Source organism: Hyla sarda, chromosome 11, assembly GCF_029499605.1.
Source record: "Hyla sarda isolate aHylSar1 chromosome 11, aHylSar1.hap1, whole genome shotgun sequence".
Classification (NCBI taxonomy): domain Eukaryota; kingdom Metazoa; phylum Chordata; class Amphibia; order Anura; family Hylidae; genus Hyla; species Hyla sarda.
The window spans coordinates 40,668,267-40,680,871 of record NC_079199.1 but is presented as its reverse complement, the minus strand read 5'-3'; the positions used below and the strand labels follow the sequence as shown (position 1 = coordinate 40,680,871).

At 47.1% G+C, this 12,605-nt stretch overlaps 1 protein-coding gene across 3 annotated transcripts in view; it reads left to right on the top strand.

Moving 5' to 3' along the window:
- LOC130295786 (potassium channel subfamily K member 16-like) overlaps nt 1–12,605 on the top strand; it is a 107,211-nt gene that overhangs the window by 38,857 nt on the left and 55,749 nt on the right. The gene's annotated exons all lie outside the window — the stretch shown is intronic.

Here is a 12,605-nt window from a genome sequence, read left to right as displayed (position 1 = left end):
CTGTTTCCATATGGTAACATAAAAAAATTCTTATGTGTTGTCTTAAATTTATATCCCGTATATTGCTGGGGAAAAATGACAAACAGTAGCAACATAATACCTCCGCATTGAGCCAGTATTAAAATGTTAAATTTATTTCTTTTAGCTTTATTCTTGCACGTATGTCACCCAGGGAACACATGCCACAAATAGAGATACGCGAGTTTGCAGAACTTTTCCAAAAAGTTTGGTTTGCAGCAAACAACTTCTACATGAACCAGCACAGCAGTTACCCTCAAAACTTGTGTATATCACTGCCTAAGTGCTCTAAAGACACGTATAACACAAGGTATTAAAGGGGTACTCCACTCCTAGACATCTTATCCCCTATCCAAAGAAAGATGATGTCTGATCGCCAGGGTCCCCCCGCAATCTCACTGCTGCACCCAGCGTTTGTTTAGAGCGTCGGGTGCAGCGCCGGAGGCCCGTGACATCACGCCCGTGCCCCGCTTTTGACGGCCGTCACACTCCCTCAAATAGAAATAGTGGCAAAGAAAACAGAGATTGCACTCACCATCCAAAGTAAATTCTTTATTTCTTCGTGTCAGGCATAACAGGCTGGTGGAGGGTGGAGGCGGGTGGGGAGGGACCGGGACAGACTGTTTCACGCCACTCGGGCGCTTCTTCCAGCCGGTATACAGCCTCAAATAGACTTGCATTAAGGGGGCATGGCCGTGACGTCACGAGCCTCCGCCCCACATGGCCAGTCATCAGGCACGGAATGAAGTTTGCTCCGTGCACCAGATGTCTGGGGTGCCACAACCGACACCGTGGGGGTCCCCAGCGGCAAGATCCCTGCAATCAGACATCTTATCCCCTATCCTTTGGATAGGGGATAAGATGTCTAGGGGCGGAGTAGCCCTTTAAAGTCATTTTAAAAGCTAAGTTAATGTCAAAAGTACGACGACATGGGGTAACTCACAGTAATGAACAGCTTGTTTTAAAACATATTGCACTAACAGATTTTGTGGGCTTGTTAACATTAAAATACAGATTTATAAAGTATCCCTTTGTAACATTGGCAGTTGACTGCTGCCGGTATTAAGAGAGTCCCACTACTTACCTCAGCCAAGCCGCACGCTTGTCTCTACCTCCTCACTGCAGGCTGTGGACTTCCTCCTTTGCACTGCTGCAGGTGGCAACAGTTTCTGGCACACTTTGTAGAGGTCGTGTGTGTGCACCTACCGTCATTTTAATTGTTCATGCACATCACTGATTCCTGCCCTCTTCCGATCCCTGCCAGGTACCGCCGATATAATCCTGCTCCATCCATTCTCTGGTGCCTGAGAAAAATAGAAGTTTCTACTGTGAAGGTTTCTGTCTGCTGAGTTTCTGTGTTCCTGACCTATGCTGTTAACTGACTGCCTCTGTCTTATCCTGCTTGTACCTTCCTGATTTTTCAGTGCCTGACCCAGATTATCGACCAAGCCTCTGCATACTGTGAACGGCTCTCCCATAGAGATATATGGACTAGAAAAAGACAAAGGAGGAGCGCTCCATAGTGTAATAACGCCAGATCATGTAAAACGCTCAATGTAAAGTAGCGCTTACCCAAACAAGTTGTGCATAAGCCAGCTCAACGTGGAGAAGGGTATGTAAGGTGATCCACTGCTGCCGCTCCACAATTAGGCACAAGAAAAAGAACAATCACCTCCAAGGAAGGATAATCTAGAGAGAGGAAGGAAGGCGCCTCATGTGCGGGATCAGCAGATCTTGTTAGTCGGGGTGGGGGGACAGTAATTCCCAAGCCGCTTACCAAAGTTGGTTGTGCACCCACACACAACAAGGTAAAGTGTAGAATGAATATGCGTATAGGTCCACTGCAGCCCTCCTGGGTAGAAGCAGAATCAAAACAGGGTGACCGTAAGTTCAGGAGTTAGTCTGGCGCAGAGAGGAACCATCAGGGAGCCAGATAAAATCAATGGATTCATTAGATGCAACGCGTTTCGCTGCGCATGCACAGCGAAACGCGTTGCATCTAATAAATCCATTGATTTTATCTGGCTCCCTGATGGTTCCTCTTTGCGCCGGACTAGCTCCTGAACTTACGGTCACCCTGTTTTGATTCTCCAAGGAAGGATGGAGCTCAGGCGCTGAAGGACCAGGCAAGTCTCAGGACACAGGACAATACGTTTATTCCCAGTATGCATACTGGGAATAAACGTATTGTTGTCCTGTGTCCTGAGACTTGCCTGGTCCTTCAGCGCCTGAGCTCCATCCTTCCTTGGAGGTGATAGAGATATATGGAGGAGGCGTGGCGGCCCTCTCTTTGTGTGGGGGTCATGATATGCTGCTCCCAGAGAAAGTCGGGACTCCATACAGGAGATCGCGGGGGTCCCAGAGGTTGGATTTGGGATCAGTTTTTCCCCATGATATATCTCCTTTAAAGGGGTACTGTTACGCCTAGCGCTCCGGGTCCCCGCTCCTCCCCGGAGCGCGTACGGCGTCTCTCTCTCCGCAGCGCCCCGGTCGGTCCCGCTGACCGGGAGCGCTGCACTGTCATGGCCGTCGGGGATGCGATTCGCACAGCGGGACGCGCCCGCTCGCGAATCGCATCCCAGGTCACTTACCCGTTCCCGTCCCCTGCTGTCATGTGCTGGCGCGCGCGGCTCCGCTCTCTAGGGCGCGCGCGCGCCAGCTCCCTGAGACTTAAAGGGCCAGTGCACCAATGATTGGTGCCTGGCCCAATTAGCTTATTGGCTTCCACCTGGTCCCTGACTATATCTGACCTCCTCCGATGCACTCCCTGGCCGGATCTTGTTGCCTTGTGCCAGTGAAAGCGTTTTGTGTGTCCAAAGCCTGTGTACCAGAACTTCTGCTATCCACCCTGACTACGATCCTTGCTGCCTGCCCCGACCTTCTGCTACGTCCGACCTTGCTTCTGTCTACTCCCTTGTACCGCGCCTATCTTCAGCAGTCAGAGAGGTTGAGCCGTTGCTAGTGGATACGACCTGGTCACTACCGCCGCAGCAAGACCATCCCGCTTTGCGGCGGGCTCTGGTGAAAACCAGTAGTGACTTAGAACCGATCCACTAGCACGGTCCACGCCAATCCCTCTCTGGCACAGAGGATCCACTACCTGCCAGCCGGCATCGTGACAGTAGATCCGGCCATGGATCCCGCTGACGTCCCTCTGCCTTATATCTCTGATATCACCACGGTGGTCGCCCAGCAATCCCGACAGATCGCCCATCTAACCCACCAGCTGTCGGAAGTATTCACCATTGTGCAGCAACTTCAGCAGCAATCATCTCCTCCGCCAGCTCCTGCACCCCTTCCGCAGCGAGTGGCCACTCCTAGCCTCCGCCTGTCCTTGCCGGACAAATTTAATGGGGACTCTAAGTTTTGCCGTGGCTTTCTTTCGCAATGTTCCCTGCACTTGGAGATGATGTCGGACCAGTTTCCTACTGAAAGGTCTAAGGTGGCTTTCGTAGTCAGCCTTCTGTCTGGAAAAGCCCTGTCATGGGCCACACCGCTCTGGGACCGCAATGACCCCGTCACTGCCTCTGTACACTCCTTCTTCTCGGAAATTCGAAGTGTCTTTGAGGAACCTGCCCGAGCCTCTTCTGCTGAGACTGCCCTGCTGAACCTGGTCCAGGGTAATTCTTCCGTTGGCGAGTACGCCATACAATTCCGTACTCTTGCTTCTGAACTTTCCTGGAATAATGAGGCCCTCTGCGCGACCTTTAAAAAAGGCCTATCCAGCAACATTAAAGATGTTCTGGCCGCACGAGATACTCCTGCTAATCTGCATGAACTCATTCATCTAGCCACTCGCATTGACATGCGTTTTTCTGAGAGGCATCAAGAGCTCCGCCAGGAAAAAGACTTAGATCTCTGGACACCTCTCCCACAGTCTCCATTGCAATCTGCGCCTAGGCCTCCCGCCGAGGAGGCCATGCAAGTGGATCGGTCTCGCCTGACCCTGGAAGAGAGGAATCGCCGTAAGGAAGAGAATCTTTGTCTGTACTGTGCCAGTACCGAACATTTTTTGGTGGATTGCCCTATCCGTCCTCCACGTCTGGGAAACGCACGCTCGCACCCAGCTCTCGTGGGTGTGGCGTCTCTTGATGCTAAGTCGGCTTCTCCACGTCTCACGGTGCCTGTACGGATTTCTTCTTCAGCCAGCTCTTCCCTCTCAGCCGTGGCCTGCCTGGACTCTGGTGCCTCTGGGAATTTTATTCGGGAGTCCTTGGTGAATAAATTCCGCATCCCGGTGACCCGTCTTGTCAAGCCACTCCACATTTCCGCGGTCAACGGAGCCAGGTTGGATTGCACCGTGCGTTTCCGCACGGAGCCCCTCCTAATGTGCATCGGACCTCATCATGAGAAAATTGAGTTTTTGGTCCTCTCCAATTGCACTTCTGAAATTCTCCTTGGACTACCCTGGCTTCAACACCATTCCCCAACCCTGGATTGGTCCTCAGGGGAGATCAAGAGCTGGGGTACCTCTTGCTTCAAGGACTGCCTTAAACCGGTTCCCAGTACTCCCTGCCGTGACCCTGTGGTTCCTCCTGTATCCGGTCTCCCTAAGGTCGTTATGGACTCTGCCCGCCTTAAGAAGTGCCTCTCCCCCCCTCCCAGTCCAGTCATTCAAGCCTCGGTGCCTCCTCGTGGCCCTCGTCCTGGTGTCACACTGCCCCGTGCCAGGCCTCGCCCTCTGCCCTCCCTCCCCATTTACTACTCCTGCTGTACTGCCTGCCGTTGAGGAATCCCTCCATCCTTTCCCGGTGTCCTCATCCCGGGGGGGGCAGTTACCGGACAAAGAGAAGGGGAGACCTAAGGGGGGGGGTACTGTTACGCCTAGCGCTCCGGGTCCCCGCTCCTCCCCGGAGCGCGTACGGCGTCTCTCTCTCCGCAGCGCCCCGGTCGGTCCCGCTGACCGGGAGCGCTGCACTGTCATGGCCGTCGGGGATGCGATTCGCACAGCGGGACGCGCCCGCTCGCGAATCGCATCCCAGGTCACTTACCCGTTCCCGTCCCCTGCTGTCATGTGCTGGCGCGCGCGGCTCCGCTCTCTAGGGCGCGCGCGCGCGCCAGCTCCCTGAGACTTAAAGGGCCAGTGCACCAATGATTGGTGCCTGGCCCAATTAGCTTATTGGCTTCCACCTGGTCCCTGACTATATCTGACCTCCTCCGATGCACTCCCTGGCCGGATCTTGTTGCCTTGTGCCAGTGAAAGCGTTTTGTGTGTCCAAAGCCTGTGTACCAGAACTTCTGCTATCCACCCTGACTACGATCCTTGCTGCCTGCCCCGACCTTCTGCTACGTCCGACCTTGCTTCTGTCTACTCCCTTGTACCGCGCCTATCTTCAGCAGTCAGAGAGGTTGAGCCGTTGCTAGTGGATACGACCTGGTCACTACCGCCGCAGCAAGACCATCCCGCTTTGCGGCGGGCTCTGGTGAAAACCAGTAGTGACTTAGAACCGATCCACTAGCACGGTCCACGCCAATCCCTCTCTGGCACAGAGGATCCACTACCTGCCAGCCGGCATCGTGACAGGTACTCCGGTGAAAAACTTTTTTTTTTTTATCAACTGGTGCCAGAAAGTTAAACAGATTTGTAAATTACTTCTATTCAAAAATCTTAATCCTTCCTGTACTTATTAGCTGCTGAATACTACAGTGGAAATTATTTTCCGTTTGAAACACAGAGCTGTCTGCTGACATCATGAGCACAGTGCTCTCTGCTGACATCTCTGTCCATTTTAGGAACTGTCCAGAATAAAAGGAAATCCCCATAGCAAACATATACTGTTCTGGACAGTTCCTAAAATGGACAGAGATGTCAGCAGAGAGCACTGTGCTCATGATGTCAGCAGACAGCTCTGTGTTTCAAAAAGAAAAGAATTTCCGCTGTAGTATTCAGCAGCTAATAAGTACAGGAAGGATTAAGATTTTTTAATAGAAGTAATTTACAAATCTGTTTAACTTTCTGGCACCAGTTGATTTAAAAAAAAAAAAAAAAAAAAAAACGTTTTTCACCAGAGTACCCCTTTAACGCTGCCTGCAGTTTGGGCAACATGAAACTGCGTTTAGATTTCTTTATTCTCTTTGGGCGTTGTTAGTGTCCTATTGGGTGTCACACAGATTTTTTTGGGATAATAATCGGTTTAAAAGAATATTAAGTGGGTTGTCCTGGGTTAGAATTGATGCTTTTTGTAAAAAAAAAAAAAAAAAAAAAAAACTATACATATTTTTACCAAAAATGTATACACTCGAGAAATGGACCAAATGTGGTCACTTATAGTAGTCACACTGTAGTTATGAAGGGTGTAGAAACAGCAGTCTCGCATGGGCTCTGAATACTGTGGCTCTGAATAGGTATAGTGTCCTATACCTTGATAAAGCTGGGTCTGTCCAGCGAAACGTCAGGGGGATGCTAGGGAGCAACAAATTTTAATAAGCAATAATAGGAATTGGTAGATAAAATAGAGGAAGTTATATGTTATGTGGACCGTTAAAATTGGAGTCTTAGGACCCAGAATAATGGAATAAAAGAGGCGCTAACATAGAAGCCTGAGTTAAAATTAAATTAGTGGAACCATTATTGGACCAATCCAATTCCTATATATTGTGTTTTTAAACACACTTCTTTTTTGTATTTTTTTTGCACTATAACTTGTTTAAAAAAAATAATAAATAAAAGTGAAGTTTTAAAAGGGTGACCCTAGTTGGGGGTCTTAGTCCCGGATGAGTTTTCGACCCTGAAGGGAATTGGAATTTCTGAATACTGTGGGGCCCTTGTGTGTATTGTAATGATAATATTCACGGATTAAATTTTTTTGTTTAGTTTTGTTACTGCTTTTAATGGATACACTTCCTTGACAGCACCTCATCAAAAAGTGCAAATGTACCAAGACAAGTATCTGCTGGTGTGCTGGGATTTATCAGACTCCATCAGTGTATGGAACATGATTCATTTATCATCAGATTACACAGAAGAAAAATCTGCTGTCTTTGTAACTGAGTATAATCCTGTTTTAGTGAACAAGTTGTGTCTGCTCAGAGGAAAACTATGTGAAAACTCTGGATAATTACAGAAAAACCTCAGCAGAAGCGAGTCAGACCCCTGATGTATATTATTGCTTTATGTTGTCTTTTGTTTAGCGTGAAAGCCTTAGCAACCATTCATCTGCTGTATATCATCCTATAAAACAGACGTGGAGATTGGTGATCACCAGCTGCTTCTGAGTTATGGTCGCTGACAACTCAATGACAGACTTCAATAGTATGTGGCTGCTATGTCATATCTGTGTTATATTACTTAATTAAAGGGGTACTCCGGTGAAAAACTTTTTTTTTTTTTAAATCAACTGGTGCCAGAAAGTTAAACAGATTTGTAAATTACTTCTATTAAAAAAAATCTTAATCCTTCCTGTACTTATTAGCTGCTGAATACTACAGAGGAAATTCTCTCTGCTGACATCTCTGTCCATTTTAGGAACTGCCCAGAACAGCATATGTTTGCTATGGGTATTTCCTTTTACTCTGGCAGTTCCTAAAATGGACAAAGATGTCAGCAGAGAGCACTGTGCTCGTGATGTCAGCAGACAGCTCTGTGTTTCAAATGGAAAAGAATTTCCACTGTAGTATTCAGCAGCTAATAAGTACAGGAAGGATTAAGATTTTTAAACAGAAGTAATTTACACATCTGTTTAACTTTCTGGCACCAGTTGTTTAAAAAAAAAAAAAAGTTTTTCACTGGAGTACCCCTTTAAGGGGATCTCCAGTCTTACCGTATATACTCGAGTATAAGCCGAGTTTTTCAGCACAATGATGACATGGGGCGATGATGTATTTCCCAACCTAGGCTTTTCCTGGGTTTTTGGGGTGAAATTAGGGGCCTCGACTTATATTCTGGTTGGTATATACGATGTGTAAATAAAGCATAAACTGTATATTTACCTTTGCGACACATAGACCTGATTAACATATCTTACTATTTTGTGTATACAGCTCCTATGCACACCAATGTGCCTCCATAGTTGCAGACTACAATTTTTGTAGTCTGATTCTAAAATTACATGTCTGTAGGTTTGCAAGGAAAGGAGCAGAGAGAAATGAATAAAACCTGGCTGTGGATTACATGCAGAGTTTGCATGTATTTAGTAACTAGGGGACACATAGGTCTGGATAGGAGAACTTGTTTGCACCATATAATGTTACATTATAAGTAATGTTACATTATAAGTTTATAATAGAAAGTTTCCTGATTGTTTTTATATTATCTATATAAAGAAAATGTTATGTTCTTTTCTTGATGAAGAAGAAATGTTGACTCTAGCATCTAGTAAAAAGCTAAAAGACTGAAGTCTTTTTTTTGGATCATATTAAAAATCGACCAGGTAACATACATTTTTTGTGCCTTTAACTTTCGTTATTCTAACGGGGCGACAACGGGTCCCGACAGATCTCATTTACTATTATGGGGTCCGTTGGGCACCGCTGTTTGTTGACAGGCGTAGCAGGAGAAAAAGATGTTGCATGATGTATTTTTTCTTCCACTATTCTCCCTGTGTTCCCTGATGTCCGTCATACAGCTGTGTCACAACGGCAGTGTGAAAGAAGCCTAACATGGTCTCACTCATAACTTTAGGCTCGCAGAACTTTCAAACATTGCCATGCTTTGCTCGATCGCACCTGGCATCGGCGCTATTTTTAGCAGAAGGGATAAGGAACACATGGGGTTGTGGCACTTAAGTCAATTGAGGAAGTACTAGTGGGGTGTCCCGATACCGTATTGCATAATGCACCTCGGTTAGGGGTCCCCAAAGTCAGCGTTCCTAGGAACTGTGGGGTTCCGCTTCTCTAGTCATCCCCTAGTCACCCCTCAAATAGTTAATATATTACTAAAATAAATGTAAATACTGTACAGAAAGTGTATACTTACCTTGCATAGCATCTCAGGGCCTGCGGGTCATGGTGTGGACCAATCCTAAAACGGCCAGCCCCTGCCCATATAAGGGAGCTGCAGCCAATGATCACTCTCTTCTCTTGTTCCTGCGCTGCAAAGCAAGCAGCATCTCGTTGCTCTTGGGTTGCTGACACTTCATGAGGTAGGACCTCCGCAACTTACAACGACAAATACAGGACCAAAGCCTGTCGACCTTGACCGTGAGTTCTTACAACTTCCCCGCTTATGCTAGCGAGACCTCTGGACCTACACATAACCCTAAATCCAGCGGATCTGTGCATACTAAATCCTACTAAGCTAAAGAACTTACAAAAGTCCCGACCATACGTCAATCTCAGCTAAGCTGTACATAGACTTTGCTATAAAGACTGTTCCTGTATTCACATGTTACAGAAAATCTTCAGTAAAGTTTACGCAAGTTTTCAGCAAAGCTCTGGTTGTGGACAATACTTTATTCTGCATCCACTTAACGCTCTTGGGAAGGGTGGCGATAGGCCAAGCATCACAGTATTAACCCTCACCCTGGTGTCACGACTGACAAGAGTTAATTATAACCGTGATATACCTCACAGCAACACCCCAAATGCCATACACCCCCAAGGTACCACACTAGGAACAATCATATGATTGGGTAGCCCAGCATACCTTGCAGCAATATTACATGACCCCAGATTAGTCATTATGTGACATACGGCTCCCAGGCCAATCAGGGGACAGCATAGGGGTAGGTTAGCTAATAAAACTGTATGCACTGCCTTGCGGACACCATCTTTAAGAGAAAGCTGAGAGAGCTCAGGGGAACTACTGATCCCAGAAAGCCTTCCCAAATCCAATAGAAAGCAAGCTGAGCAAAGCATTGATCAGTGGGCTATAATTAGTGACCTATCAAAGGCATTGCTATGTCCAGTTGGTGCACTGCAAATCCCAGCAGTCTGATTGCAGAATGAGCTCATGAAAGCTATCACATTACTATACAAAGCAAGCTGAGCAAAACATTGAGAAGTGGTCTTACCTCAGACATTGACCTCCTGTGCCTCCCTGCGTTACTGTGTCCAGTTGGTGCACTACAGATTCCAGCAGTGTCACTGCATAACAAGCCCAATACACAGCCAGTTGAGCAAAGCAGTGGGCTGACCTGTATATCAACATAAATATGCATTAAAATAGTTTATAGTGAAAAGTGGAATATGCATTTTGGGCCAATTTACGTGTATATTCTAGGAAAATGTCACTAAGCATTGTGGGTAATAAATCCTTTTGTCCACCTACCTGAGGTGTGCATCGCCTGAATATCCCACTATACTGGGAGGTAGTTTATGACATATCGAGTCTAAATCAAGTCAGGTCTAGTCACGTCAAGGCTAACTAAGTCAAGTCAACTTCAGACCGACCTAAGTGACGTCAGAGTCGATAAGGACTACAAGTCCCAGAGTGGCCCTAATGTCAATGTTGTTCCCTGCACTTGAACATTGTAAATTTAAGCACAGCCACAGCTCCCCCAAAGGTCTCTTCCTCCCTGCTGGCAGATACACAATCTTCCTATGTAAGTTGTTTAGGAATCAGGGGGTGGATTGGAATTTTCCCTAGTTGACATGACTGATGCCTGTGGTATAGTGCTCCACTGAAAATAAGTCTAATCTAATTAAATAAACCAACTTCCAAGTCAGGTTAGGGTTTGCTGTGGTTTTTAATATGTTTAACTACAACTCCCAGACTTGTGCAACTGTGCGGATATGCTGGGAATTGTTGTTTCATCCATCTTTACAAAAGACCTAACAAGTGACAGCAGCATATTGGACATAGAATACACACAATGACAGTGACCAACTGGTGATGTTGTGGTGTCCCAGTAAAGCTATATTGTGTCAAGGTATTGTAGGCCCTGTTAGATTGAGACCTCCTGTGTCCTGGGGGCTCCCCTGCAGGGACTCAACCATTTATAATTTGTATTTACACTGTTATAACTTAATAATCTGTTATTAGGTATTTGTAGCTTTAAGTATGTTACCTAGCAACCTCATGCCTAGTCAAGGTATGTGAGAGTGTAGGACTGAGGGCTAGACTAAACTTTTGTGTAAGGTATTATGTTATTACTTGTATGTAACTTTATTGATAATCCCAAAGGAGAGACAGACAACTCTATGGTCCACAGCTGCCTGGCCAATGGGCTTTAGTTTAGCCTTCCCTGATAAGGGGTGGCATTTCCTGTGCAGTTCAGTCTAGGTGGAGTTCAGTGGAGTTGAGGAGCACAGTTCAGGGGTCAGCAGTTCTGGAGAGTTCAAGTGTGGAGAGAAGCTGAGTGGAGTGCAGGAGTTCAGGAGAGAAGTCGAGTTCAGAGTAAAGCAACTCATTTTCAAGTCAGAGTACAGAGTGGAGAAATATCAAGCCTTTACTTCAGCCTTGATCAGAGAATTCCTAAAGGACAATTCATTATCTTCCGGCGAAAAGCCACAAATCGACCGACACTTCAGTAAGTGACTTTAATCTCAAGCCTAATATAGCGCAGAGCTAAAACTCCTAGTCCGGCCGTAAGAGCCAAGCATATATGCAATATCAAGTCCAGAAACAGCAAGCTGTGTGGTCCTCTAGAGACTGTCTGTTAACCCTTTGGGAGACTTTGGTTGAGCGCTGTGAAGATTGTACCACCTATCTTCAAGTTAGTAAAGCCTCCGTTAAACTGCAACCTAGTGTGGAGTCAATTCTTTCCTTGCTAGCCTGTGGGAGACAGAGTTCCCCGGACCTGTAGTACCCCGGGAGATACCAAGACTACAGTGGCGTCACGTGACATTAAGGGTTAATACCATCCGACCTTGGGTTAATACCCCCAAGAACCAAGTAGCTAACCCCAGCATAGCGGTGGCTGCGGACCTCACCCGTGGCCACCACAATGTCTTCTCTGTCATTGTTGCTTTCCTCTGTAATTGTCCTTTCCCTCTTGATTTGATCTTGTTTTGTTTCTCTCCTCTGTAGCGTTTGATGCTCAGACATCTTCACATCACCTCTGCAGCAGATCCTCGTACCAAGACAAGCTCCTCATAGTAGCTCACATTATTGCCCCTAAAAACAACAGCTCTACACACTGCACCACTGAATACTATACTGCCTCACACCATTCCCTGAACATAAAACTGCTACACATTGCACCCTGAATATAATACTACCACACACATTCTTCTTAGTTTGTCTTAATCCTACCCCTGTACTGTCCCCCCACCAACACAGACCCATACAGTGGTCCCTCAACATACGATGGTAATTCGTTTCAAACGACCCATCGTTTGTCGAATCCATTGTATGTTGAGGGATCCGTGCAATGTAAAGTATAGGAAGTTATACTCACCTGTCCCCGCTGCTCCGGACCGTTTCCTCACCGCTCCCGATGCTGTCCAAGGGGCTCCCGATGCTGTCCCGCTGCTCCGGTGTCTTCTTCCGGATCCTCCGCCTTCTTCCGCATCTTCTGCAGGGTCCGGGCCTCGCTTTCTGGTGACGTTATTACGTTGCTGCGCCGGCGCGGCGTGCGTAGTGACGTAATAACGACGCCGGAAAGCGAGGCCCGGACCCTGGAAAAGATACAGAAGACGCCGTAGGATTGCGAAGTGGACCCGGAGCAGTGGGGATAGGTGAGCAAACCTGTCCGGGATGCTTAAAC